The sequence below is a fragment of the Bombus pascuorum genome, chromosome 11 (genome assembly GCF_905332965.1).
Source record: "Bombus pascuorum chromosome 11, iyBomPasc1.1, whole genome shotgun sequence".
Taxonomy (NCBI): domain Eukaryota; kingdom Metazoa; phylum Arthropoda; class Insecta; order Hymenoptera; family Apidae; genus Bombus; species Bombus pascuorum.
In genome coordinates this window covers 7,362,089-7,387,443 of record NC_083498.1, presented here as the reverse complement: position 1 = coordinate 7,387,443, position 25,355 = coordinate 7,362,089, and the positions used below count along the sequence as shown (strand labels likewise).

At 36.9% G+C, this 25,355-nt stretch overlaps 1 protein-coding gene across 1 annotated transcript in view; it reads left to right on the top strand.

Annotated features, from left to right (window-relative positions):
• The window catches only part of LOC132912184 (syndecan), a 236,918-nt gene that overhangs the window by 52,686 nt on the left and 158,877 nt on the right, over positions 1–25,355 (top strand). The gene's annotated exons all lie outside the window — the stretch shown is intronic.

Here is a 25,355-nt window from a genome sequence, read left to right as displayed (position 1 = left end):
GTTTTCGTCGCGACGACTGGCGCTAACAACGTCGGTAGTGAGCCGTACGTTGCAACCATAAACGAATATGTGTAGTGACGCGGGATGAAAGTGTCCTCGTCGCTCTTCGTTTTAATAACGAGACGAAATGTATGCTTGTGTACGTTTCGTAGACTGACCACCGGCGTAGACGTATCGTCGCATCTAATAAACCACGTTTAAGCTTCTACGAAGCTACGTTTCGCGGACAGCTGGCCATAGATTTATACGAAATAGACCATCGAGTTGATACAGCTACCGAGCAGCCACGCTGCGACCGATCTCTGTCGGTTTTATTTTAGCACCTATCCAAGCTGCAAATAAAGCTAGTAACGAACGATTATTTCGACAACGAATTTTCAACCCTTTGCACTGCTATGTCGAGTGTGACTGGACATCTGTTTTTATCCGAGGACTCCTTTGTCGAGTCTCACTCGACATTCTTTCAGTCCCACCTTTTTGTGCGAAAGAAAAGCAGGATCGCATCCTGGGAATTGTTTCAAGACATATCATACACTTAAAAATTACAAAATACAACAATAGTGTGAATAGAACTGGCATTTAAGTGGATTTATTCTTCCTTATATTTTAGTTAAAGTAAATTTCAAATAAAACACTTAAAAGCGCTGAGAGCTGCTGGTAACGAAATTGAAATAAAATTCCCAGTGCAAAGGGTTAATAACCGCGGTGCAGCCGATTTTCTGACGAGATAATCCCAAAAATCGTACAGATAAATCTGTGACAGTCAAATCATGGGAATTATTAGCAAGTAGCAATATGATTTCGCCGCTCGTCCGTGTGTCCATACGTCGATCACAGTGCCCACCATAAACGCCAATTTTCCCGCTGTTAGGCCCGCGACGCAGACGAGTGATTTGCGGCGAACCACCGCAGCGGATTGCAAGAACAAGCAAACGCGTATCCATGTACACCCTTTGCTTTGTGCAACAGAAGAATCTGGTTTCTCTGTTGCTCCAACAGCGTCGCAACGACGTTGTACGGCAAAATGCCGGTCGTCCGCATCCAGCGTATAACCACAACCTTCGTGGAAAAGCCATGGAATATAGAAGATTGCCCGTAGAAACGATTTCCACGGTTAAACCGGAACAGAAGAGACGAGAAAACGCGAGTTTGCCGCGTTTCCGGTCTCTCAGGAACCGAACAGCACGCTACGACGACGTTTTCTCGTAAGAGGGAGGATAATCGCGTTGCGTGGCTGCTGTCTCGAGATATCGAATGCAACGGGGCTGCAACGCGACCACCACTTCCGCCTTTTCCTCCCTCGTCGATGGAAACGTTTACGATCCCGGCCGGTAAACTGTTGTCAACCACTTGGCTACAACGACTTTACGACTGCCGCAGAAACGTATATGCGAGCACGAAGAAGGGAAAAGAGTTGAACAGGTTGAAGAGAAATGGAAGATCGTGAAAGGGCGGAAGACTAACAGAGCTGTTTGTTGACTGGGTTCGGTCGAATGGTCAACTTGGTTTATTACGTTGAATGGTCCGTGGAATTGTTGCAGAATTTTTCTTGATACGAATTCTTTTTGTTATTTATTCTGCGTAGCATTCTCAGGGAACTTTTTATCCATTTCCTGTACCACAGTTTCCTGCAGAGGGTAGAGTAGACGGATTCCTTTTAATATCTGTGTTCTTTTTACGGTTCTTGGGAAAATTTGCTTTTTTTTCAGTGATTTTATATGCAAGAATTGACTCGTCAGATGGTATCTTTTAATATTAGTATTTGGCAATGATTTTGTTTGTTTCATATCGACGATCTTTATCGAGAACTAGTTGTAGAGAAAGTTTGCTCCGTGGAAGCATAGTAGATGGATTGCTTTCTTTAAGATGTTTATTCTTTTTAGAGTTCTTGGGAAAGTTCTTTTTTAACGGTTTTATGTGCAAGAGTTTACTCGTCAGCTGGCGCGTCTTTCGATATTCGTGTTTTAGTATTTGGCGGTGATTTTCTTTGTTTTACATCAATAACTTTTATCGAGCACTAGTTACGAAGAAAGTTTTTTCTTGACAGTCAGTTACACCGGATGCTCTTTCTTTAACATTTATTCTTTTTAAACTTCTTGGCAGCCGCGTTTGCCAGGTGCCATTTCTTAATATTTCTGCTTTACGATATTCGAGGCTGATCTTGTTTCATGTTCCGCATAATAGTATACAGAGAGAAGTTTTCTCACAGTTACAGCTTTAATTTAATTTAATTTAATTCCTAAACACTTGAAGAATTTTCTTTGTAGACTGAGAAATTTAATTTTTTAATTACGTCATAAAGAAATTAGTTCCATCTTCTCATTGCTAAGTGGTTATAGCGTTTGTTCTTCGCAGATTAAACTTTTCTTGAATCAATATACAATTACGATAATCTGAAGTATTTAAACAATTGTTAGGACAGATACGAAAATCAAGTTAGATCATTTTTTTACACTGTACTATATTTTTATATAAAAGTCTAAAAATATTGTTTTAGTCGTTGGCAAATCCAAACATTAGGTCGTCCGAAAAGTTTCTTTCGTTTTATAAGGAAACAATGGATGCACGACATTTGTCGTTTTATATTATTTTATCGAATTACGTATGATCCATTTTCTTCTATCAAAATAAAGATCACAATGTTCGACAGATTAGGTTTAAAGATGCATCGTTATAAAAGACGTGTCTGTAAAAGAAAGACACTTTTCGCCAGCATCATGTTTTCTGTCGTAAGTATCTTTGTCATCGCATGCATATGCTACGCACAAATATTTTGGATGCCATGCTGTTGTAAATGTTGCTTCCTCCGCTGGTATATAAGCAATCTTCTCTCCATGTTCATGACTTCTACCGACGACTATTTATAGAGGCAATTTTCTTGATAGGTTACAGTGGATCCTCCTTAAATTATTTTTTATAGCGGAGCTTGTATTAACATGATCAAAAAATTGGCTACAATTTTAGAACGTTATAGGTGGATTGTTTATTTAAAGAACGTATGGAATTAGCGATCGCCGATAGACATCCAATGAAATCACGTTTCGTGGTATTGAGTTATTTCGAGCAGCGAATTATTTCGGCGTACTTGGTATAGTTAATCCGCAAGATATTATCAATTAATTAACGTGGCTGCACAAGCGGAAGAGAATCAATGATCGAAATCGCGTATTTTCCGCGGACGTTAAAAAATACCAAGGGATACCGAATTTAATTGGTTTTTCGGTTTACCCTGCGCTCCAGTTTTGTTTCGTAAAAATACTTTTACGGATTGATGTTCATTTTTCGCTCGATTGATTGTGAAAATGAAACTCTACGGTTCAACAGAGGACACAACAAAAAAAGAAGAAGAAGAAAGAGAAATTCTTTACATTACAAATAAAAGAAATATTTCATGCCATACGATGTACTATCGCAAATGTACTTTATATAATACGATATAGTATCATAAATGGAAACTAAAATGAGAAACTGAAATTTCTCTTTGACGATACGTAGAAGCGAAAATTTTGTCATCGTTTAAATCATTCCATAGGACGCATCACTTGACAAGAAAACACAATATTAATATGGAATTTCGCTGAACAAACAACACGTGTCAGCATTTTATCAAACGATTCATTTCCAAATGAAATTACCAATTTTCCATTTCCAAATCTCTTATACAGATTTCGTATCTTTTCTAGAAAAATAATAATCGCGCGTTCTATCCCAAACACGCAACGAACTTAAACCTTAAACAATGTCTTCGCGTGCCTTCGGAGTTTCTTATGTTTTTTCCAAAACTTGTACGAACTTCTTCCTTCTTGCAAAATTATTTCAAATGACTATAAAAATCGCGAATTGCCAGCGTAGACGCCTGAGAACTTTCTTCTGATTTTTGCTAATATGCCTACTCCACCTGAAATCTGTGAATTTTCTCTGCAAGCTGAACTTCATCCCACTTTTTCTGCTTTCGCGTAATTTTCCTTATATCGTGCGAGCAAAATGAACGCACCGAATCAAAACTACCCCGAGACACGCGAACAGCAACCCCTAACGGTGCCATTGGATCATTTCCACAGTTGCACGTTGCACACACGTTGCATCGCAGTCGAGTCGAAGTTGGAAAGTTTGTTGGTGTCCTAAAAGTAGCACGCGGATCGATATTGCAAACGGAAATCGGCCTGTTGTCGCTGAGATGGAGAGCGTTCTAACGTCCCTCGGGATAGGTCTGACCCAGATTCCTCGGTGAGCCGCGAGATGTTATCAATTAATTAACCAACGAGTGAGCAACGAACAGGAAGTTTGGCCACTTACGTTTGGACTCTTCCTCTTGCATCTTCTTCCGTTTAGTAGCCTCCGCTGAATTGAAACGTCTAGCGATCGATGAGAATAAGACAAATGATTGATGAAGCGATATATTTTAGGTTTTTCGATTCGCGTCTCTTTTTTTTCTTTTAGTAGAATTTTAATTACGTGAATAATGAATGTAGTAACGAATGCAGGAAATAGTATGTAGTTATATATATACTGTAGTTTGAAAAGAGACATTCGAATACTGCAAGAATTTCCAGAATTTTTCATTTGCTCCGCAAGTTTTATAAAAATCTGTAGGTAAAATTCCTGTCATTCTGCTACTTCTGTAAGAGCTGTATAAAATTTTTGTATCGCTGCGGTGATTCTGGTGCAAACAAATCTCCAGAGATGAGAGTCAAAGCGACGCTAGAAGCCAGGCCAAAAGACCAGAACATAATGCTCGATACTTGCTTCGCCATGTTCAAAGGTTGCTCGACAACGAAGACTCGAAACACAGATGTAATAGTAATATCCAGGCGAATACAAAGCTTACACATCTGATCAATCTAGGAGATCGCGGAAAAGCTCTCGATTGACCTTCTTCTCTGACTACGCGTTCAATTAAATCACTACAAATTCCACGATGTATAATTAACATAATTGCACTAACGCGATTCAAGCTGACGTGTTTCTATTGGGATAAATGTCCACGTGTTACGCGAATCTACGCCAATGAACCAATTTACCAAATGTCCTTACTTGGGCAAATTTGTCTGTTCATTTATTCAGCGAGATTTATGAAACAAATTGATGAGTAGTAGGAAGTAGAAAAGGCTGCATACTTATGTGCTATTTTAAAAAAAGATATTCTTTTTAAGAAAAATTTTCCTTAAGAAGATTGCTTATGTGAAGGCTAGTGTCATTAAATATGGAGGGAGTATCATCACAGGAATTCATACGGCTTTGAGCATTTCAAGGTTGTTGCAAGATTTCTTTGCTAAATTAATTCGCGTCTCGTGTTTGAACACGTGCGCGGATAAATCTGCTTCTTTAATATATACATGATAAATGAAAAAAATCCATGGCACAGGTTTTCTGAGGAAACTACATGATGGGCTAACATACTTTCTTAAAATATTAAACTCTCTTTTGTAGTCAATCGACAGGTCTTTGAAATAATGAAATAAAAATATTCTAAGATCGTATAAAGCAGTATAACACGTATGACAAATAAGTGGTGTTCTATCTTGCCAATGCATAACACTTTGGCAAGCAAAACGCTGTTCCCGGGGAAACTTCAGTTTTGGCAGTTAGAGTTTCGTTTATTTCCATTCTGCAATTATCAGGCTTGGACGGAGAAAGAAAAAAGAAAGAAAGAAACGAACGATATTCAAATTATTCGTAATCTAGCTAAAGCATACGAGAGGGTTGCTGTCGTAGCCATCGTTCTTCTCCGAAAACCTCGAAGACCGACCGCAGACCGCAAGAACCTCATCCCGTGGCTACGAGCAGAGCATTAATTAGAATCGCGCGAGACATTCTCGCGAAATATCGTCCAGGTCAATTAAAGATCGTCCCAGGCGGATTCCAGAGGAATTCCTGGCTGGAGGATCGATCGATCGATATATTAAACCCGCTTCGATTCCAACGTCTCGTGGTTCGCCCTCGTTCCTAGCTGGAATTAATGCACTTCTGTATACGGTGTTCTAGATATACATGGTATGGACGTAACTAATGTAACTATACGGGTACACGCATAACACGACTATACTGTACGGCTAAGATTTTCAACCGATGTCTCTCAAGGATCTTTAAAACATGCCATAACTTCGATATTTGATGCTTAGTTACGAATCATGAGACTTAGACATAGTGTGTTGTTAGCTGATAAGAACGATCCTTCGCAAATTTTTCGAGTTTCCAGATTATGAGAAATTGGTATTACGGAAATTCACCGACCAATTTGCTATTCTAAGAGGAGGATCTCTTGGTAGGTACATTGGGTTGAGCGGAGAGTTCGTGCCAAAAACGACATTGGTAGGTTTTAATATTACAAAGGATAATGTTTTACAATCGTTTTTCAGGACTATATAAAGAGATAAAATGTAATTTGAAATTAAATTGTAAGTAGGTGTAATTTGAAATTAAAATTAAATCCGAACCTAACCTAAAATTCACGTTGAATTTCGTCGTTTTTATTGAGAAATTCGTTTAGTGCACAAGCAAGTGCCATCATCGATGTTTGGAAAGATAAAATATCTTGAAAGGTGTGGCAAACAATTGTAAGTACCTTTAATTGCATATCAAAACTGAAGCTAGACCTAACCTAAAACTCACGTTGAACTTTGTCTTTTCATTTAGTGTGAAATTCATTTAGTGTGCAAACAAGTGTCAATATCGATGTTTGAAAAGGTAAAATATTCGTAAGAAAAAGTGTTGTAAACAGTTGTAAGTACTTTTAATTTCAAATTTCAATTAAACGTGAACCTAACCTAAAACTCATGTTCAATTTTGAAGTTCATTCTCGAGAGGCTATAGACCGCAGACAACGAACTAAATGCTGATAGCTAGCCGAACGACTAGCGAGTTCCATTTTTTAAATTTATTCTTTATTTTTTCTTATTCCAATTTATCACTAATAAACAAAATCAAACTTCTTTAATTATCTACCGCTTACTTTCTGTCACTTGATGTGCGTTTATTATAGTTAGCCCTAGGCCATAAATTTAGTTTAATTTGTTTAATAAAAAATACTTACAATCGATTGCAACATTTCTTAAAGTAACATTTTACCTTTCTAAATAGCCTTTTTTGGTATATTGAAGTTTGAAAAAAGGTGGAATATACCGAAATTGCAAATTCTTATCAAAAGTCCTTTTGTGTTGGCATAATCGAACGTTCGGATGAAAGCTGTTCTGACGATCGAAGTTCAAACAAAAGACATATTCGCGTAATCGAACGTTGGGATAAAACCCTTTTCGAAGAATCGAAGTTCGCATAAAAGGTAGGAACGTTTGAATAAAACGTTAAGAACGTTTGAAAAATCCTACCTCTACCGTAATAAACAGAACCAACAAAATCGTTTCGAACACGATTCATCCTGCGGAGTATGGCAGCGATATGGCGAGGTCGTGGGTTTCAGTAATATAACGAGAAAGGGCTGCCGGTTATGAATCGACGATTACTTTCCATTCACAAAAGGCCTTCGTTGGCTAACACGGGCGGACGTTGCTCGTTCATTTATCGCGCCACTCATTTAATTACGACGAAACGTTGAACTTGAGCGTAATTAAAGAGCGCTTTTCGACTTCGCCATTCTCAACCAACCCCCACACAATTCTACCATACTATCGTTCTCCGGATTTTCTCTTTCGTTCGCGGGAAGCCGCCTGGCTTTTCGCCGATGTTTCCTTGCCTTCTCTGGCTAGTCTCGTCCCTCGTTCACCCTCGTTTTTACTTTCGTTCTCCGTTGCTTTCCATCCACGATGTTCAGTTTCGTTATTCCGTTTCTACTCTTTGTTGAAGAATTCCGCTTTTTTAATAGCATCTCTTTCTTCTTCCGTCCTTTTATTCAACTTTGTTTAATCGTTCCTTGTGGTTTTTTCAGACAAATTGCTGCGTTAAATTGTCAGCGTTTTGTCTATGTTACGTTCTGCCCTGAGAACGACAACGAACACGCGAATAAATGCAAAGAATGTCGTCGATTTATACGTAATGTTCACGTAGTTAAGCTGAAAACTACTTTGAGAAGAAATTGCACTTAGAAACGCAGCAATATAATATAATCTTCCCGTAAATTATTACGTATCATCTTCTTTAATTTATTTATTTAGAATCGAATCCGAACCTGTGGTTTATTAACCACCACAGTCGCATACTATTGTGTTTCATAGACTTGTACGATATTATGTTATACCAACAGGTTGTTGTTTAGTCGTAAATGTGTACGATATTTGTATCGTATTAATGGACACACTTGTACAATTATAACACGTGTCAGTCGCAATGAATGTCGTTATTTCTCGTTGACCAGTGTCCGATCAGTTGGGAAGGTTTTGTGCCTTCTGGGAACTGTAAGAGAAACTTTATTTCTTCATTTTTATTTATCATCGTCTTAGGGTTGATTGGAAACCTGAGCTGTTGTCTTTTCGTTTTCAATATTTGTATGTCGCGTATTATTGCAATTTGTGAAAAGAGATAACAAAAATACAAATAGAAGAAACCTTATCATTGTGATGTGAAAGTCTATTTTCCAATACACGTTCTACGTCCGCCTTGGCAGGGTTAATCGCTAACTTGTAGCTTCCTCTTTATTCGTTTAGTGTGACAAGTTTTGATCGTAAACTTTGGCATTGGAGTTGTTTCCTTATTCTGTTTCTGTTCGTCGTAGGACAATTTCGACCTTTTAATAGCATTTTCCAGTTGTTTTTATTTGTTTTGTTCTTTAAATCGCTTTTTGAGTTATTTGCTAGCTTGTAAAATTTTCTTTTCTCAGTGCGATAAGATTTGGTCCCAAACTTTGAGATCGCAGTTGCACTGTTATTCTGTTTTTGCTCTTTGTCGAAAAATTCTTTGTTATTTTTTATATCGTCACTTGTGTCTTCGGTTCTTTTATCTTGTTTTTTAAATTGTCCTTCGTGACTTTTCGACAGACTCCCTGTGTTAATTATCTTTTTTCTTCTTCATTTATTTGTTGGCGCGAGTATCGATTGGGAACTTTGAAATTAGAGTTGTTTGGTTATCCTGTTTTTGTTCCCCGTTTGAGAAATCTCCGATTTTCAATACTATCACTTTCTTCTTTTTTTCACAGTTTTTTTTTTACTTTTGAAATGGTTTTTTTCAGAGAACTCTTGTGTTAATTGCTTTTTAAAATTTTTCAATCGTCTAGTCTAGCGAGCTTTCATTCAAAAACTCTGTGGTTAGGGTTCTTTCGTATTCTGTTACTTGTTACTGGTTTTTCGGATTGGATTTTCAGGTGTTTCATTTCAGTTAAAAATCCGATACTTCTCACTGTTACAAAAATTTTTCATTTTCTTCCAATCATCCCCTTTAATTTCCCATTTGCTCAGTGCATTTGCTCGTTCTGTGATCTTCACATATCATTCAATTTCTATACACCTTTTTCTCCTTCTCCATTCCTTACTTCTTTCTTTCTCTCTCTTTTTTTCACTAAATTTTCCTCCCTTTTTTCACCCAGCTGTTCGTCGACGTGTTCCCTCTTCTCGATACTTTCGTCGCTCCGTTACTTTATCAATTGTTTATTCTCATTTCGTTGTCTCCGTACATTCGTTTTATCTCATTTTCCAATTTTCTTCTTTTCATCTTCCAGCATTTTTCGCTCATTTCTCCCAACATTTTCATCTTTACTGTCGCGCACATCTCTTTCTGCCATTCTATTTTACATATAATATATGTGACATCGTTTTGTCCCCTTTTTATTTCTCCTTTTCTTTCCTTTCCCGATTTTTTCTTTTTTTTTTTTTTTTGCAAATGCCTCCCCTCCACCTTTCTGTGTTATCCTATATACGTCTCTCTTTCTCTATTTCCCATCGTCCGTCCCATTTCTGCGTGAAATATATAACGTACCTTCGCAGTCGAACTTCTCCTCGAGCCAACGCCGGAATAATCTCGATGCAAATTCACGACCGGGCACACCCTCGTCTGAATCTCATCTCCGTGAATCCGATCCGTGAAGGGAGCTGAGAAGTCGAAAGTCAAACGACGATGCCGAGCTTCGTGCGCTTCTCTGTTGTTCCATTTGAAAACCTGTATTACCCTCTCCAAATCTTCCTTTAATTCTAACGTTCGCAGATTTCCATTCTAATTACGTTATCAGAATGTTGTAGTCGTCGAACGAAGAATCAAGCAAATTGTATTGCTTTGCTTTATTGAAAATTATTCTTTGCTCGTCAGAGTTACAAATATATTTCCTTGTATAAATAAAGTTATAAATATATATATAGCAATATATAAATATAGAAATTATATAAATAAAAATATATAAATCTGTCTAATTAAAAAACGCAAAAAGGGGAGCGAAATATCTTATTAAGAAATATCGAAATATCTGTATTTTCTCCGCGAGGTTGAACAATTTCCACGCAAAATGTTTCTTTTTTTCACATTTTTGACACTTACGGAAATAATCGCGTATAGCCGTTTAAAACGGACGTGCCGTACGCAGGTATTTTGCAAATACGAAATCAGCTAAGTGAAAGCATTCATTCGTCGATTTATTATTCTTCAATTTCGAATTGAAGAAAAAATGCGAGCATAAAACAGAGGAAACTCGCAACGCGAGAAACATTCCGCGAGGTCGTTTTACGGCGGATTATTTCTATCGAGAAAAACATCCTACCAAAAATGATTTTTTTTTTTTCGTAGGGAAAAGCGTGATGCTCACCGGCTGGCGGGACGATACGACGATACGCGAAAACGCGCTTAAAAACACCGGCTTAAACCAGCCGGATGTTTATCCGCCGCGGAATATTTCGATGAAACGCTCTTTTATTCGAATATCTGGCTGGTTACCGGGTTTGTTACGGATTTAAATTCCAACATCGCCGAATGGAAGGCCGCGTTGCGAATCGGCCTTTCGGCTGGAAAATCGTCGTTCGTTTTTCCCTCGCGTTGATTGCTTTCCTTCCTTCCTTCTCCTCTTGCATGTTTTATTGCACTTTTTAATTCGATCAATAGAGGGGAGAAAAAGAGAAAGAATCGATAGAGAGGATATAGTTTATTTAAAAACAAAATTCCATCGATCTCGACATTCTTTCATCACTTCGAGTCAAGTTGTAGGCTTTTTGGTTTTATTGTAATTATTTGGTATTTATTTAGCCCAATAACTTGTGGAAATCTATTTCCAAGTTGGCAGATCGTTTCCTTTTGTTTTATCGCGTTTAGAAATATACGTGAAACTTGTCCTTGAGATTGGACGCTGGATCGCGAGATCCTCGAATTTTCATATCTAGATCTAATTGTCGTTTTAACGAGAAAAAAGATATTCGATTGTTGCTATACATGGTATTCTAGGGACTGAACATTTTGAATTCTAAAATTGATTGCTCCTATTAATCGAGGACAATGAAGCTTTATAAATACATGTATGAACGCGTAGCTTATAACTCATCATAAAGCGCATTGAAGCACGTGGAGATTGCTTTGATGAAATATATGACGTTTCGTAGAAACCACGCGCCATTAAATTCATGACTGTGATTACGAATATGGAATAACGAAACTGTAATAATTAATCGTTGCGAAATTACATTGAATCATATTGATATTGCTTCGACGAGAGACATGTACAATTTTATAGAAACAACCTAACCTATCATATCCTAACCTATAATATAATGTAACAGCGCTTGGAAGATCCATCGAAGACTAAATTATCACGATCGTGAAGCTTCGTTTTTATTTTTCGATATAATGCAACGTCGAAAATTAATCTGAAAAAGAAACCGCGAAACATTCTTTCACGAAATGGTAAACAATTAACGAGAAAATTTCGATAAGAGACGGAGTCGCGTAATCGTTACGAAATGGAGGTTAACGTGCAATTAAGTCGATGATTCGAGTGATCGATGAACGTTAATTGGACCGCAATTGGAGGTTCTATTGAGCGGATCGACGATACGTCTTATCTGGATATTATTATTTTCGCAACGTCGTTCGTTATATTTAGAAGTCGCATATCGATTTGTGGCCTGGCGGCGCTAGTGTCGCGTGATTAATTCCCCGACGATAAGTAAGTAAATAAGCCGGTAGCGAGAAGGGCAAGGAATTAAAATTACGCGTGTCAAATGTTAATTATTATTATTGTATGGTAATCGTAAGATTAACGTTACGGCATTCCAGTTCACTTGATGGGGTCGCGTGTAGGTCGAAACTCGATGATTGAAAATGGAAGAGTCGCGAATGCGTACGTCATCTAATCGTAGAGCGTAATTGAAAATTATAAGATCGCTTTGCTCGATTAAATAACGAACAAGAAATTTTGCTTATTCTTATTTAACGTTATCTATGTTCGTAGCGGCTAGTAGAATTTACGTAGCACGAGCTTCTCTAACCTAGGCTATCGATCGCTTATCGTTAATTATAGCTGTTTAAGCTCTATCATTGCATCAGGAATAGATACGTCGTAAGCAAAGTAAAATTTGAAGGTTATGTCGAAGAGGTTGGTATTTAGGTTAGAATTCTCTGTTGGAAATCCTGAATCTTGGGAATAGATAATTATTCATTTGTAATATTATTATTATACTGTTTGTTGTAATGTTGTTTTAATAAATAAATATATTTTTTCTCTTTCAATTTTTTAATTGTTTGTTATATATTCATTACGTGTTACGTATTACGTATTAATATATTTAGAATTAAAACATTCCACGTTACGTTGATTCAATATGAGATGTTATCACACTTTTGTTCGCAATATTATTCGTTCTTTCCAAATTTTTTGCCCGTCGACTCTGGTAAAAGTTCTTTCATGAGAGAATACATAATTCATCGAGTCCAAGAAGAAAGGTAACTGAAAATTTCGTAAAAAAGACCTGTCCGATAAAGACTTATTTAGTATATATATATATATAGAATACATATTTATGAATTCTGAGAAGCATCCTTTACGAAACAACGTTAACCAGTTTACAGAAAAGTCATAAAAGACCCTTGGATCCGCACATCACCAATTTCAAGGAAAGGAGAAGTAACTGAAAATTCCACAAGAAAGATCTGTTTAACAGAAACCTACTGCATGTGTATTCTGGGAAAAATATTCTTTACGAAACATCAACCAGTCCAGAGGAAAATCAGAAAAAGATCCTGAGAGCCACGAGTCACCAGTTCCAAGGAGAAGAGACAGTAACAAAAAGTTTAGAAAATCTATTTGATAGAAACCTACTACATATATGTATTCTTGAGAATATTCTTTACGAAACAACATCGACCAGTCCACAGGAAAATCAGAAGAAAATCCGAAGATCGATCGATCGCGTAGATCACCACCGAGTCGAGAGAAAAGAATAGGATGGCCAACTTTGCTACTCGAAGGGAAGCGATGGCTGGCTAACAACCAATAAAAGAGTAGTAAGAGAAATAATTACGGCGGAACAAACGAAGATATAAAATATTCTGGATGAGTTATCGTCGGCATAAATTTCAGGAGCGCGCGTGACACGTTATAGCGCGATGCGACGCATAAACGCGCGCACACCGAGGCGGAAATGGCGCATTGTGCGGTATCCCTATGGCGGGATATCTGCGATTCTGGGTTGGAAGGCATTCGACGCCACGTATGCAGGTGATTGCGTTCGCCAGTGCAATGCGACTCGAACCAGGATCCAGGCATTTCGATATTAGAATAGCAATGAGTTAATAAAGGCGGGTTGACGCGGTGGTGTTCGCGCGACAAGATTGGAAATTGCGCTCACCATTTCGATTTTTATTCCTAAAATATTGTAATTTAAGCCCATAATTTGCACACGTATATGTAAATAGGTATTCTTTATTGTGCTAGAGTTTATCACCATAATTTGTCGATTATATGCTGCATATATCACTGGACGGATTACATTCCTCTCTTTTGTCTTACTTTTCTTCGTTTTCTAGCCTCGAAGGCTGCTTAGCTTAATTTCATACAGTTGATCAAGTTTATTTTTATCTTTACGCTGAATCTTACACCCAGTTAAATAAATTTATTCACAAAACGCTCGTTGCTACGAACTTCTTGCATTTATTAAAAGCATGATATCCCGTTTGTATTGACCTTTATAATCTGGGGTTAGGTTAGATTTGCAGCTATTTGGTATTACGCATACGTGCACTTCAGCAAAGGCGTGTTCGGTGTATAGTTCTGTGTCTCTGGATTCCTTTCATTCGTTTCTACACAATGCTCTTATCTTCATTGTCTCTCGCGTGTAGTAAAATAGTCTTCAGTTTATACCGCCAGTATCTGTTACACCGTTTCTCTTCCCTTTGAATGCGCTGCTTAACCGGAAACCATTTTCTCAATTCTTATTTAATCTCTATCCTAATTTTTATTTCACGTTGAATGCCACAAATTCGTAGGGGTTCTGTGATCCTATTATTAATTCGAATTCTACGCTGGAATTTTAACTATTTTCTTCTTAATTCGTATTATCGTTGAATGTCACAAGTTGGCAGGATTTTTAATAATCCTATTACTAACTCTAATTTAGCCTAGAATCCTTCAGAATGTTCTAACCATTTTGTTCCTAATTTCACATCTTAATTTCTATTCGCGTTAAACGTCGTAAATTGGTAGAATTTTTATAGTCTTCACGATTACGCGTGTCTAATTATACTTATCATGGGGAACCATAACGATCTAGACTTGAGTGTTAGATTATTTAATTTTTGCAAGCTTTAACCTCAGCTAATTTTATTAATTGATCTAATGTAATCCATACCATTGAGAGTATAAGATACAAGATAAAATACCCTGAAATTTAGTAATCCAACACAAATTATTACAATCGTCTGTAATCCAACGATGCTTTTCCTAATCTAGTTTCGATATTAGAATTTAACTGTTAGGATTCCAACTGTTTCTTCTTAGACACGTACAGCTCATTGTGAACAAAAATAAATGATTTCACGCATCAACATACTTGTTACAAGATTAAGCGTTTATACGTATTACGAAATTACGCTTACAATCTTGATAATAAAGGCTCAGCATTAACGTGTTCACATAAACAAGGTACCATTGCACGCAGAAATGTCTGCAACTGAGAAACAATCTCAAATAGGAAAACACATTTCCAGCAGGTCTTCCCTCGTTGTTTTAGTCGATCCCTCGCCCATCGCTGAAACAGGTGTCACATATTACGTTGTAAATACAGGTGTACAGGTGTAATTAAGCGAAATGTTTGAAAATAGCAAAGCACGGGCATTTTATCAAGAGAAACGTCTTATTTTATTCGAAGTAAATTCCTACCGCGGCGATACAACGATTTTCATGGCCATCAGATGCGTCAACCTCGATGGTCGCGTGCTTTTCCGAATTCCTTCGAGGATGCTCGCCACAGACTTCCGCGTGTCTCCACTGCTGTCATAACGTCTCCCCTTCGTTGTTATTTTAAGCCGCGGAGACAAAAAAAGGTAATCGCGGGGTTCTAAATTTGGCGAGTAGAGCGGCTGGTGCAACATCTTAACCAATTTGTCTTCGAGCGAAACTGCTGCAGCCACCGTACGATGCATCACCATACGATAAAGGCGGATATTTTTCGACGCTCTAACGATCTCTACTCCGATGTTAATCGTTTCGTGTAATTTGGCTTCGAGTGATTTAACCGCCATGAAAAATTCCACGATAACGCGATAACGAACGGTGTTTTTACTTTTACGCGGCACACGATCTCGTATCGATGTCGGTACTGGCTTTTTCCTAGTCTTAAGAAGCCCGGTTATTTTCGCGACAGACCATGTTATATTGCTTGGGAAGAAAATGGGTCGAACGTGAGCGCGTCCCGTAAAGGCAGCCACTCTCCAGGTCAGTAATAATTCGGGACGTACGTGCGCTCGCGTGACCCAGTCTGCACACGATGCATTTTTCCCAGCGACTTCCGGCCAGCCTCCACCCCCAGCAGTCAGCCAAGCTAACCGTCGTGATGCTTAGCAGAATTTACCGGGCCCTGCCTGGGAATTATCTCGTGTGAGGGGGCAGTTTCCAACATGCTACGTTGCAAACCAAGCTTTATACGTGTAATATATATCTATATATGTTCCTGCACGTTGAACTTACCTTTGACGAATTTCATATTTGTTGCAATTTTGTTCATTCAATTAGTTTAGTTGGCAGAAATTGAAACACGTTTTCGCAACATTTATTTCTTACACCTGTTGGCATTAAGAGTTGTATATATTTACTTCATACCGTGTTATCGTATAAGTGTTTCATAATGTATGTGTCGTAATATACATGTGCATACTATACATTCGTAGTATACATCACTTTGTTTGTTTCGTTTCACTCCATTTTATTTATGTACGTATTCCATTAGTCTATATTAGCGTGAAGGGCTTGAGCGCGAGAGGATGGTAAGGAAACTTGGTTGATCCACGTCGAGCTTCCCTTTCACGAGTTTCATATTTGTTGCGATTTTGTTGGTTCAATTAGTTGGCAGAAATTTAGACACGTTTCAGTGACGGTGATTTATTTGTTACAGTTCGGAATTAACGCTAGGAACCATACATATGTTTCTTTTATAATGCTTTATTTTTTCGATTTTACTTACATACACTGCACCTGCCTACGTTACGAATGGGCGAGCTTGGGCACAAGGGGATGGAAAGAAAGCTTCGTCGGTACACGTCCAGCTTCCCTTTCGCGAATTTTATATTTATCGTAATTTTGTTCGTTCAGTTAGTTTGCGGAAATTTAGACACGTTTTGGGAATATTTATTTCTTGCAGTTTTAAGGTAGCGTTACGAACGATATATTTGTTTTATATCATCTTATTCTATAGATTCTATAACGTATATTATAATATGTATATATTATGCGTTCATAGTATACATTTATTTATTCTTTTTTATTTATATTCCCTATATTATGAAGGGGTGGAAAGAAAGCTTCGTTGCTCGATGCCGAAATTCCCTTTGATAAATTTCATATTTATTGCAGTTTTGTTCGTTCAGTTAGTTTATGCAAATTTAGACACATTTTAGAGACATTGATTTATTTTGTTTCTTTTGCAATTCTAAGTTGACATCAAGAGCAATATATTTATTTTATGCTCTATTGTTCTATAGATTTTTCGTAATATATGCGTATTATAATATGTAGACATTATACATTCATAGTGTATATTGCTTTATTTATTCTGTTTTATTCTATTTTATTTATATACATGTTCCGCTTCTGTATAAAGGGGCGGGCTTGAGCGCGACGGGGTGGGAAGAAAGCTTCGTTGCTCGACACCGAGCTTCCCTTTCACGAATTCCATATTTATTGCAATATTTTTCTCACTATATTTTGTCAATTCATGGCGAACGTTACGTGGCAAAATATTTAACAGAAATATTTTTACTCTGAGAAATATTCAATCACTAGATATTTCAACTAAATTCGTGATCATTTTCACTAACGATAACGAAGACGATTTAACAATTAATCAGAAAAATTGACAAATTCTTTTTCGTTGTATGTGGAATAGAGAAGTCAATAGCATTGCGAAGGAAATCGATAATATTTTTCCATATTCGTCGTAACATCTTGATTCTGATATTATTTGTAAAAAGTGTTCGTTATGACGTGATACTCGAAAAAAAAAAAAAAGAAACATTCGTTACAACACTCGTTCATTTCAAAACCTTTTTCCAGTAGAAGCATGCTGCAGTAGAATTGTGAAAAAATCTTTGTAGATCAAACTTGGTCACGGTAAGGTTGAAGGATTATTAATTCCACTACCGTGTTCCCTATCCTTCAACTTATTTCAACTTGTTTCCATTCGTCCATCGAACGAGACTCTTTGCTTTCCTTAAAAACCGATAAACGTGTTTACTTGGTAGCTACGGGGCCGCTGATCGCGGATACGTCGATTTATTGGATTATCGTTGCAGTTGGCTCCGGAAGTGGTTAAGTGCTACGACGATATTCTTTTTTCTTCTTCCTTCTTCTTCTTCACCGACTATTTTTTCTCCTTCCTTTGGTCGTATATGCAGAAGCGAGTGTAGAGGAAAATCGTTTCCCTCGTTACATCGAGAGAACAAAAAAGAAAAAGAAATTTGCGAACCGGATGACGCGGAAGTTGCAAAGTCTTTGTTTCGGTATCCGTCGTTGAACCCGTTGTTTGTCTTTGATCGCTGTTTTGTTCTCTTATGGTCGATGCCTTTGCACACACAAAATAGACGTCCTTCGATTTCCTCTCTTTGTTGTAGTTTCTTTGTCGTATTTTATATTTACGTGCAGAATTTATTTTATAATCAGATCGCATGGTATTCATGCAAAATTATATTTTTGTAAACGCGTTAAAGAAACGACAGCTAAACGAAGACGCATTTTACCTACCAAATATTACAATAAATATTCTATCTGGCACTTTGAAATTTCGTGCAAATGCCTGTTGTTTAAACGTCCCGTAAATAAAACGTAAACGACAAAACATGAAAATCTGCGGTCTACTTATAATATATTTGCTTTGTTTATTTTAGATCCTTTAGCGTTTTTTCATTTTATAGTTTGTATTCATCGATTTATTATTTTATACAACTTTTATCCTGCTGGATGGCAAGTTGGTCTGTATGCAAGCGTATTAATGCATGCCGGTATTTTAACTGAACACTGTAATCCACGTGGATCACTTTTTGTTTATATTACGTTGCAAAATGTGGACACTTCTCGTGCACGCAACGTGGCAAATTACACGCAACAGGAAGTAAGAAAGATTTCCGTAAATACAAATCCTGGACGCTTCGCTTATCGATAAAATGGTAAACGAAGCTTCGAAATATCCAACGAAGTAAAGTGAAATTCACAAAGTCTATTACCTGGAGAATCTCAGATGAAAGGGCAAAGAAGTAATTCCCTTGACTTAATAAGCAGGAACAATGCACAGGAGTTATACGAGCGACAGTTGACGTGCACATTCTGTAGCTTTTAACTGCGTGTACCACTTTTACCTGAGCCGTAAAAGCTGGCCATTAAACTAAGAACCGTGAAAATAATTTTACCTTAATTGACACACGCTTTTGGATCGCTTGAATTCACGCCACTATGATGACTTGCCGCGGTTCGTTAACTATGCTGCTGGCTTTTCGTAATTTTATCGGTATAACGACGATGGCAGCAGGGTTGCAACGGCGGAATGGAGGTCGAAGGAAAAAGGGAAGAAAGGACGCGTCACCCTTGAGCGACTGGCTGGAGCCAGTGAAAGAGAACCGATATAAAAAGGTCCATTAGTAATATCTGCGTCTGAAGGCTTGTCTCGGTATTTATACTGTTCTTTCCACGTTTCTTTAAACCACTGCTCACTTCCGGTTCTCCATGCCTTTTGCTCGGATCAAACTTTGAACCATATTTCTTCCGGACGAAGCGCACGACGAAAAATTTGTTACGAGCCGTTCCAGCTTTGGGAATTTTCACTCGCGTTTGCAAGTTCAGAAGTTTCCAACAAATGCTGTGAAATATGTAAAACCACGCTACGAGAGGAATGGGATAAACGTAATAGAGGGAGGTCGAGACAACGTGTGCAGGAGTCCTGTACCTGGTTCTTACGAATTGGCAGGGCAGTTTAGCGACAGTCGAAATAAATAGGAATTAAGGAAGGAAAGAAGAGCACAGAGTGTTTGAAGAAGACCCGATGCAGTTGAGCAGAAGATGATAAAGAAACCAAATACTATTTCTTTGCCCACGATATGTCCACCTTTGTCCAATCGTAATGTCCTACCAAACGAAGATCGTCAGTTACTGGAAACTTTTCATGTGGTGATAACTTCTTTTTTCGAGGATGAGCAAATGAGAGAATTTTGCCTGGATAAACGTGGACCAATCTTAAGCAAGCGAATACGAAACGAAATTTAGCTGCTTTAAACATTCAGCTGGATCAATCGATGATGATAACGAGATTCAGATGCGCTAACGAGGAGAGAGTTAATAGATTCGTGGTAAAAGCAAAGACAAACTGTAAATTGCGTGGATAAGCTGAAGAAAGGATGTTACCCTTCATAGAAGAATGCAGAGATGTTGAAAGAGAAAAGGAATTATCCAGAAGGGTAGAGAGCAACGGATGGATGAGGAAAATAGTAGGAAGTCGAAAGGAGCTGGCTAAATGAAATTCAACAATTCTTTCAAGTGTTGTGACAGTCTTCAAAGCATCGTATTAATGTGGACTGTAGACACAATCACGTGGCAACCCCATTTTCAAGGCCGAAAAGCAAGAGAATAAAGTCAATTTCATCAATGTATCGATCTATGTGATAGGTATGAAAGTTTGTAATAATAAATGGTACGACAGTTAGTAATTTTGGCGTCAGTCATTTAAGGGTTGGAAAATTTGCGATGGATCGTTTGACGTTTGAAAAATTCACTGTAAATCGTTCGAACATTGAAAAATTCACTGCAAGTCGTTTGAACATTGAAAAATTCACTGCAAGTCGTTTGAAAATTGAAAAATCCGCAACGAATCGTTTGAAGGGTAGAAATATCTGCAACGAGTCGTACGGGGATTGAAAAATTTGCAACGATTCGTAATGGGCTGAGAAATTTCTAGTAAATCGTTCAAAGCTATGAATCATACGAGGGTTGAGAAATCTGTAATGATTGGTTGATGGGGTGGAAATTTTATTATAAATAGTTGGCTTAGTTTGGCAGACTCGAATCGCTCGAGGGTCGCGATGAATGGAAATTGCTTAATCCTTGCGTAGATAGAATAAAAAATTTGAATGAAATCAGCGATGACACGGAGGGATGACAAGCTTTTAACAATTTGTAGGATAAAAACATTTACAGGGGATTATGGAAGAACGGAAAAATGTATAATAAATCGTAAAGTGATTAAAAATTTGTAACATACGATAGAGCGGATATGCAACATTCGTAATAAATCGTTGAAATAATAAATGTATAATAAATTTATATGGGGAATAAACAATTTATAATAAATCATAAATGTAATGAATTGCGTGGTGGGATGAAAAAGTTATAACGAATCGTAGGATGTTGACAAATTTGTAATGAATCATGGATGGATTAAAAACTTGTATCGAATCGTATGGCAGATGAATTATTTATCATATGAATAAAATAACACAACTCACAAAATCTAGCAAAAAGATTCATCTTTCTATCTACAATTTTTCTTCCATATTACGATCGAAGAATTACGCGGATATTATAATTCTTACATTAAAATTAAATTATACAAATAATAAATAACCAAAGAAACGTTGTTGCTACTGGTTAACTATGTATCGAGTTATACACACAAACTGAAAATTCGTGTATATACAGGGTGTTTCGTTTAACTGGAAACTATGGAGTATCTCACGAGAAATTAAAGTTGTGACAAAACTGTTTTAACGAAAGTTCTTTGGTTCGAAGAGAGGCATCGCACGATGCAAATTATTTGTTTGAGATTTTATGGTCTTCATTTTTTTTTTTTATGGAACCATATGTTTTTTAATACATAAAAAGGTATTAATCTATTTATATAGAAAAACTTAGTTTAGCAGATATTTTAACTCTAATTTGTCGTATGAAAGACAAGCAAAGAGGCATTCTTGTGTTCATGTTTGTCTTTGTCTTCCATACAGGCTATAGGTTTCGCGTTTATGATGTAAAGCTAACTTGGCTTTAAGACAATTAATTTTATGCGAAAACTATGGATGCAAAATATTAGTTTGTCCGCAAAAGTTCCAAAGTTTCAATACAACAAAATAGATCATGCATAATTCGAAAAATAATGTAAAACAAAAAGTATTGTGCATCTATTTATCATTTCCTTATAAAACGAGAAAAACATTTTGGACCACCTAATATATTGATGAAAAAATATACATAAATGGTACATATATAATAATATAAATTATATAAACTATATAATTGAAATGGATACTGGCTTCGTTTAGCTTGTCAATGAGAAAATAATAAAATAACGAGTTTCGTTGTTCTCGTAGCTTGAAAGGGGACATTTAAAGAGAAGATCGAGCCACATTTCCAACAGTTAGAAGGAAACTGTGTCTCATTTCCGTGGTGGAGGTCGGACCGTGAGACGTGACCGAGAACTTTCGTTATAGTTAAACAACCGCGTCCGATTAATCATTTTCCGCCATTGCTCCCCTTGAATCGTGTCCATTACGATAAACAGCGACGTGAATGCAGTCACGTAACGAGAAACGCATGCCTCGTCATCCTACTTGGAAATTACCGATTTCACTTGAAAATTATGATACCATAATCGCATATATATACATACTATAACGTTAAAGTTACAAATAAGTGATGGAGGTTACTGTGAAACTTGCGAGAATCGGATTTTCTGGTAATACGCAGCAAGTTTCAGACGGGTTACGTTCTTCGAAAGATTTCAAATTTCGCGCCTCTTGGCCGAGGTTCGTATCGATGTTTTAGAACACCAGACTTTTGATAATTTAAATTTTTCTGTTCATCGTAGAACATTGTTCTTTGGATCGATCGACGAATTAATGGAAATTACAAATGTTGCAGAATTTTGTTCGATCATATCGATCTTCTAGACATTCGCAGCTTTCCTTCGCGTCGCTAACGAAGGAAACTCCAATGGCAATGGGTTAATTCTTTCAGATGGGAAGAATATCTTAAGTAATAATAATATTTATAATAGGAATATATTTATATTTATATTTATATAAGGAACGCGTGGATAAATTGTAAGGTAGAAAATATATATATTTCGAACATTAAAGTGTAAGTACAAAGTTCGAAATATAATTGAGCTGATGCAGATCCGCACGCTAGCAGTGTTACTCTATGACTGAAAAACCCTGAAGCCAACGTTGCATGTGTACCGTTTATGGTTTGCTTTGGACGCAGTCTTTCGTTTATGCGCTGTCGATGGCTTCAGTGCTTGAGAAAACTAAAGACCAGATGTAGAGTTTTCTTAGAAGTGGTGACCACTTCAACATTTATTACAATTGAAACATTTAATAATATAACAGAAATTTCGTTTCTTATTTCCTGCGTTTTTTTTTATTTATTTATTTTATTTTGGTTATTTTACAATTTGTCCTTATGGACATTTGGTAAAGTGTTATATCTTATTGGTGAAGAGAAAAAAAAATAAAATAAAAATAAATATAGCATGTGGGTGGCTACCCCCAGCGGGGTGCCAGCTTCGTTTTTTCTAAGTTATATCTTTTATGATTTCCTGCGTTTCTAACTATTCTTCGTTAAAACCGTCTTTGGCGAGATTTCTAATTAAAAGGAAAATCAAATTCGCTGCTTTCTAATTACTCGAAAAGTGGACAGGGAAACCACAGGAAATAACAGAGCAATATCCCAGTCTCCCTTGCCGAACCAACATAAAATAGCAGAGATCGAGCTATTCAGACTACATACTAATTGCACACACAGGACCAACGCACAAATTTCTATTACAAAGAAAAGCTGTTCCGTGATGTGAACTCTGCTACCTACCACTTACAGTACAGCACACACTCATCCAGAAATATCCGCAGACTCACGTATTTCCGGATTTCGCCTAATTACCTTACTTTGCTTTCTTTTGTAAATTTATTTTCTTTCTCGTGGATTTATCACGTTACCCTGCGATCTTCACATTATTTTTCGACGATGTTAAAATGCATATTTATTAACAAACGATATCGATGAAATTATCATAAACATAGTAAGGTAGATAAGAGAAAACGTGTACATGTACACGAACGTATACGAAAACACAAGTATCAGGGCATCTACGAAGATTATATGAAGCACGCGACGGATTTAGAACCATCGAAGAACACGAGCGAGTATTCGATTTGGAAGCTGGAGAAAATCTCGAGAAATTTATCAAATCGACAGACTTGCGAGACCAGATACAAGCAAAATCATTGCTGATGACCGTGTTGTCGATACGACGTGTTAAAGAATGCAAGAAGAAGAAGACATTTGCTAAATATTTTGCTTCTTTAAAAAAATCTTATATCTAAATTATTTACATTATTCGTAGGTGTGATACGTATATCATAGAAGAATTATGAAATTGATATTTTAAATGTATTTATTCAAAGAAAAATTCATCGCTCAAGGGATACTTTCAGCTCTAATTATTCTTGTGGTGCGTTGAACTTCTGGATGCATGGTGAACGACACGTGTACCGGAATAGAGGCACGCGTGGGCATTCTTGTACACGTTTACGGCGCACATTTCCTTACCTTTTCGAACGATATAACGGTACATGCGTGCTCCCACTGATGCATTGGCTCTTTCATCTTATTTCTCCTTCCTCTGTATCCTCTCGATCCTACGAATCAACGTATGTAGTTGTTTACGCCCGTTGAGCAACAGTATTTCCGTTCTTAAATATTAAAAACATATATACACAGTATATATTGATTGATAGTATCAGAATTTTGCAATTCTTATATTCTATATGAACGTGACTATATTTTTACTAAATTATACATTTTTGATAATTAATAATTCTTTGAAAAATTTGAAAAATTTGAAAAAGTTTGAAAAATTATATGAAGTCTTCCTGATAATATAAAGTCCAATCGTTTTCATCCTCCACGCTGTGTAAATTCCTCTTTATTTGTAATATTCCTTTTCTAGTTACGTTTTATCTACTTTTTAATTACTTTTTATCGTTTATGTAAAAATATAGGTATGTCTGGCTTATTCGTTGAAATTACTCAATTAGGTGAACAGATAGTTGTCGTTGTAGCAAAAACACAGCACACGTGTGCGTTATCCGTTAAGGCGGAAGTTTACTAAATAAAACGGTGGAATGCCGCGTTGTAAAACAATTTAGATAAACTACAGAATTGCAAGTTAATGTCTCATTCGTGGGAAGGAATCGCACACAGTGCTCCGCTGCACATTTTTTAGCTAGCTTGGTCGTTGCGAAAGGATTAAGGAGAAAGGATTGCATTCTTTCTAAAACAAAAGAATTTGTCCCTTTCGCCGACATTTTTCATTTCCATTCCCAGAAATTTTCATTCGTTTCCTTTCGTAATTCCAAATTAAACGCAATATTATTCGTTTTCCATTTATTTTTTTCTTTTTAACTATTTCATTTCTTTCGTCAAACCTTTGATCGTCCACAAATTCTAACGGATTTTTCCCCAAAATTAAGAAACATATCGTCTACTTTTCATTGACAAACTTTTCGTCGTCCGGTAATTTCTACGTAGAGGGAACCTGTACGAAACCTACTTAACTGTGGAAGTTTACACAACTTTCTAATTAGCAAAGCAAATTGTGCGAACCAAATTGTATTTATTCGACGGTTCCACAATGTGCAATAAGCAGAGGAAATAAAACATTCCATTTTAGTACTTAAAATAACAATAAAACGAGACCTTCTATTTTTCTCTTTCTGTTCTTTTATTTTTCTTTTCTTCTTTTTTTTAC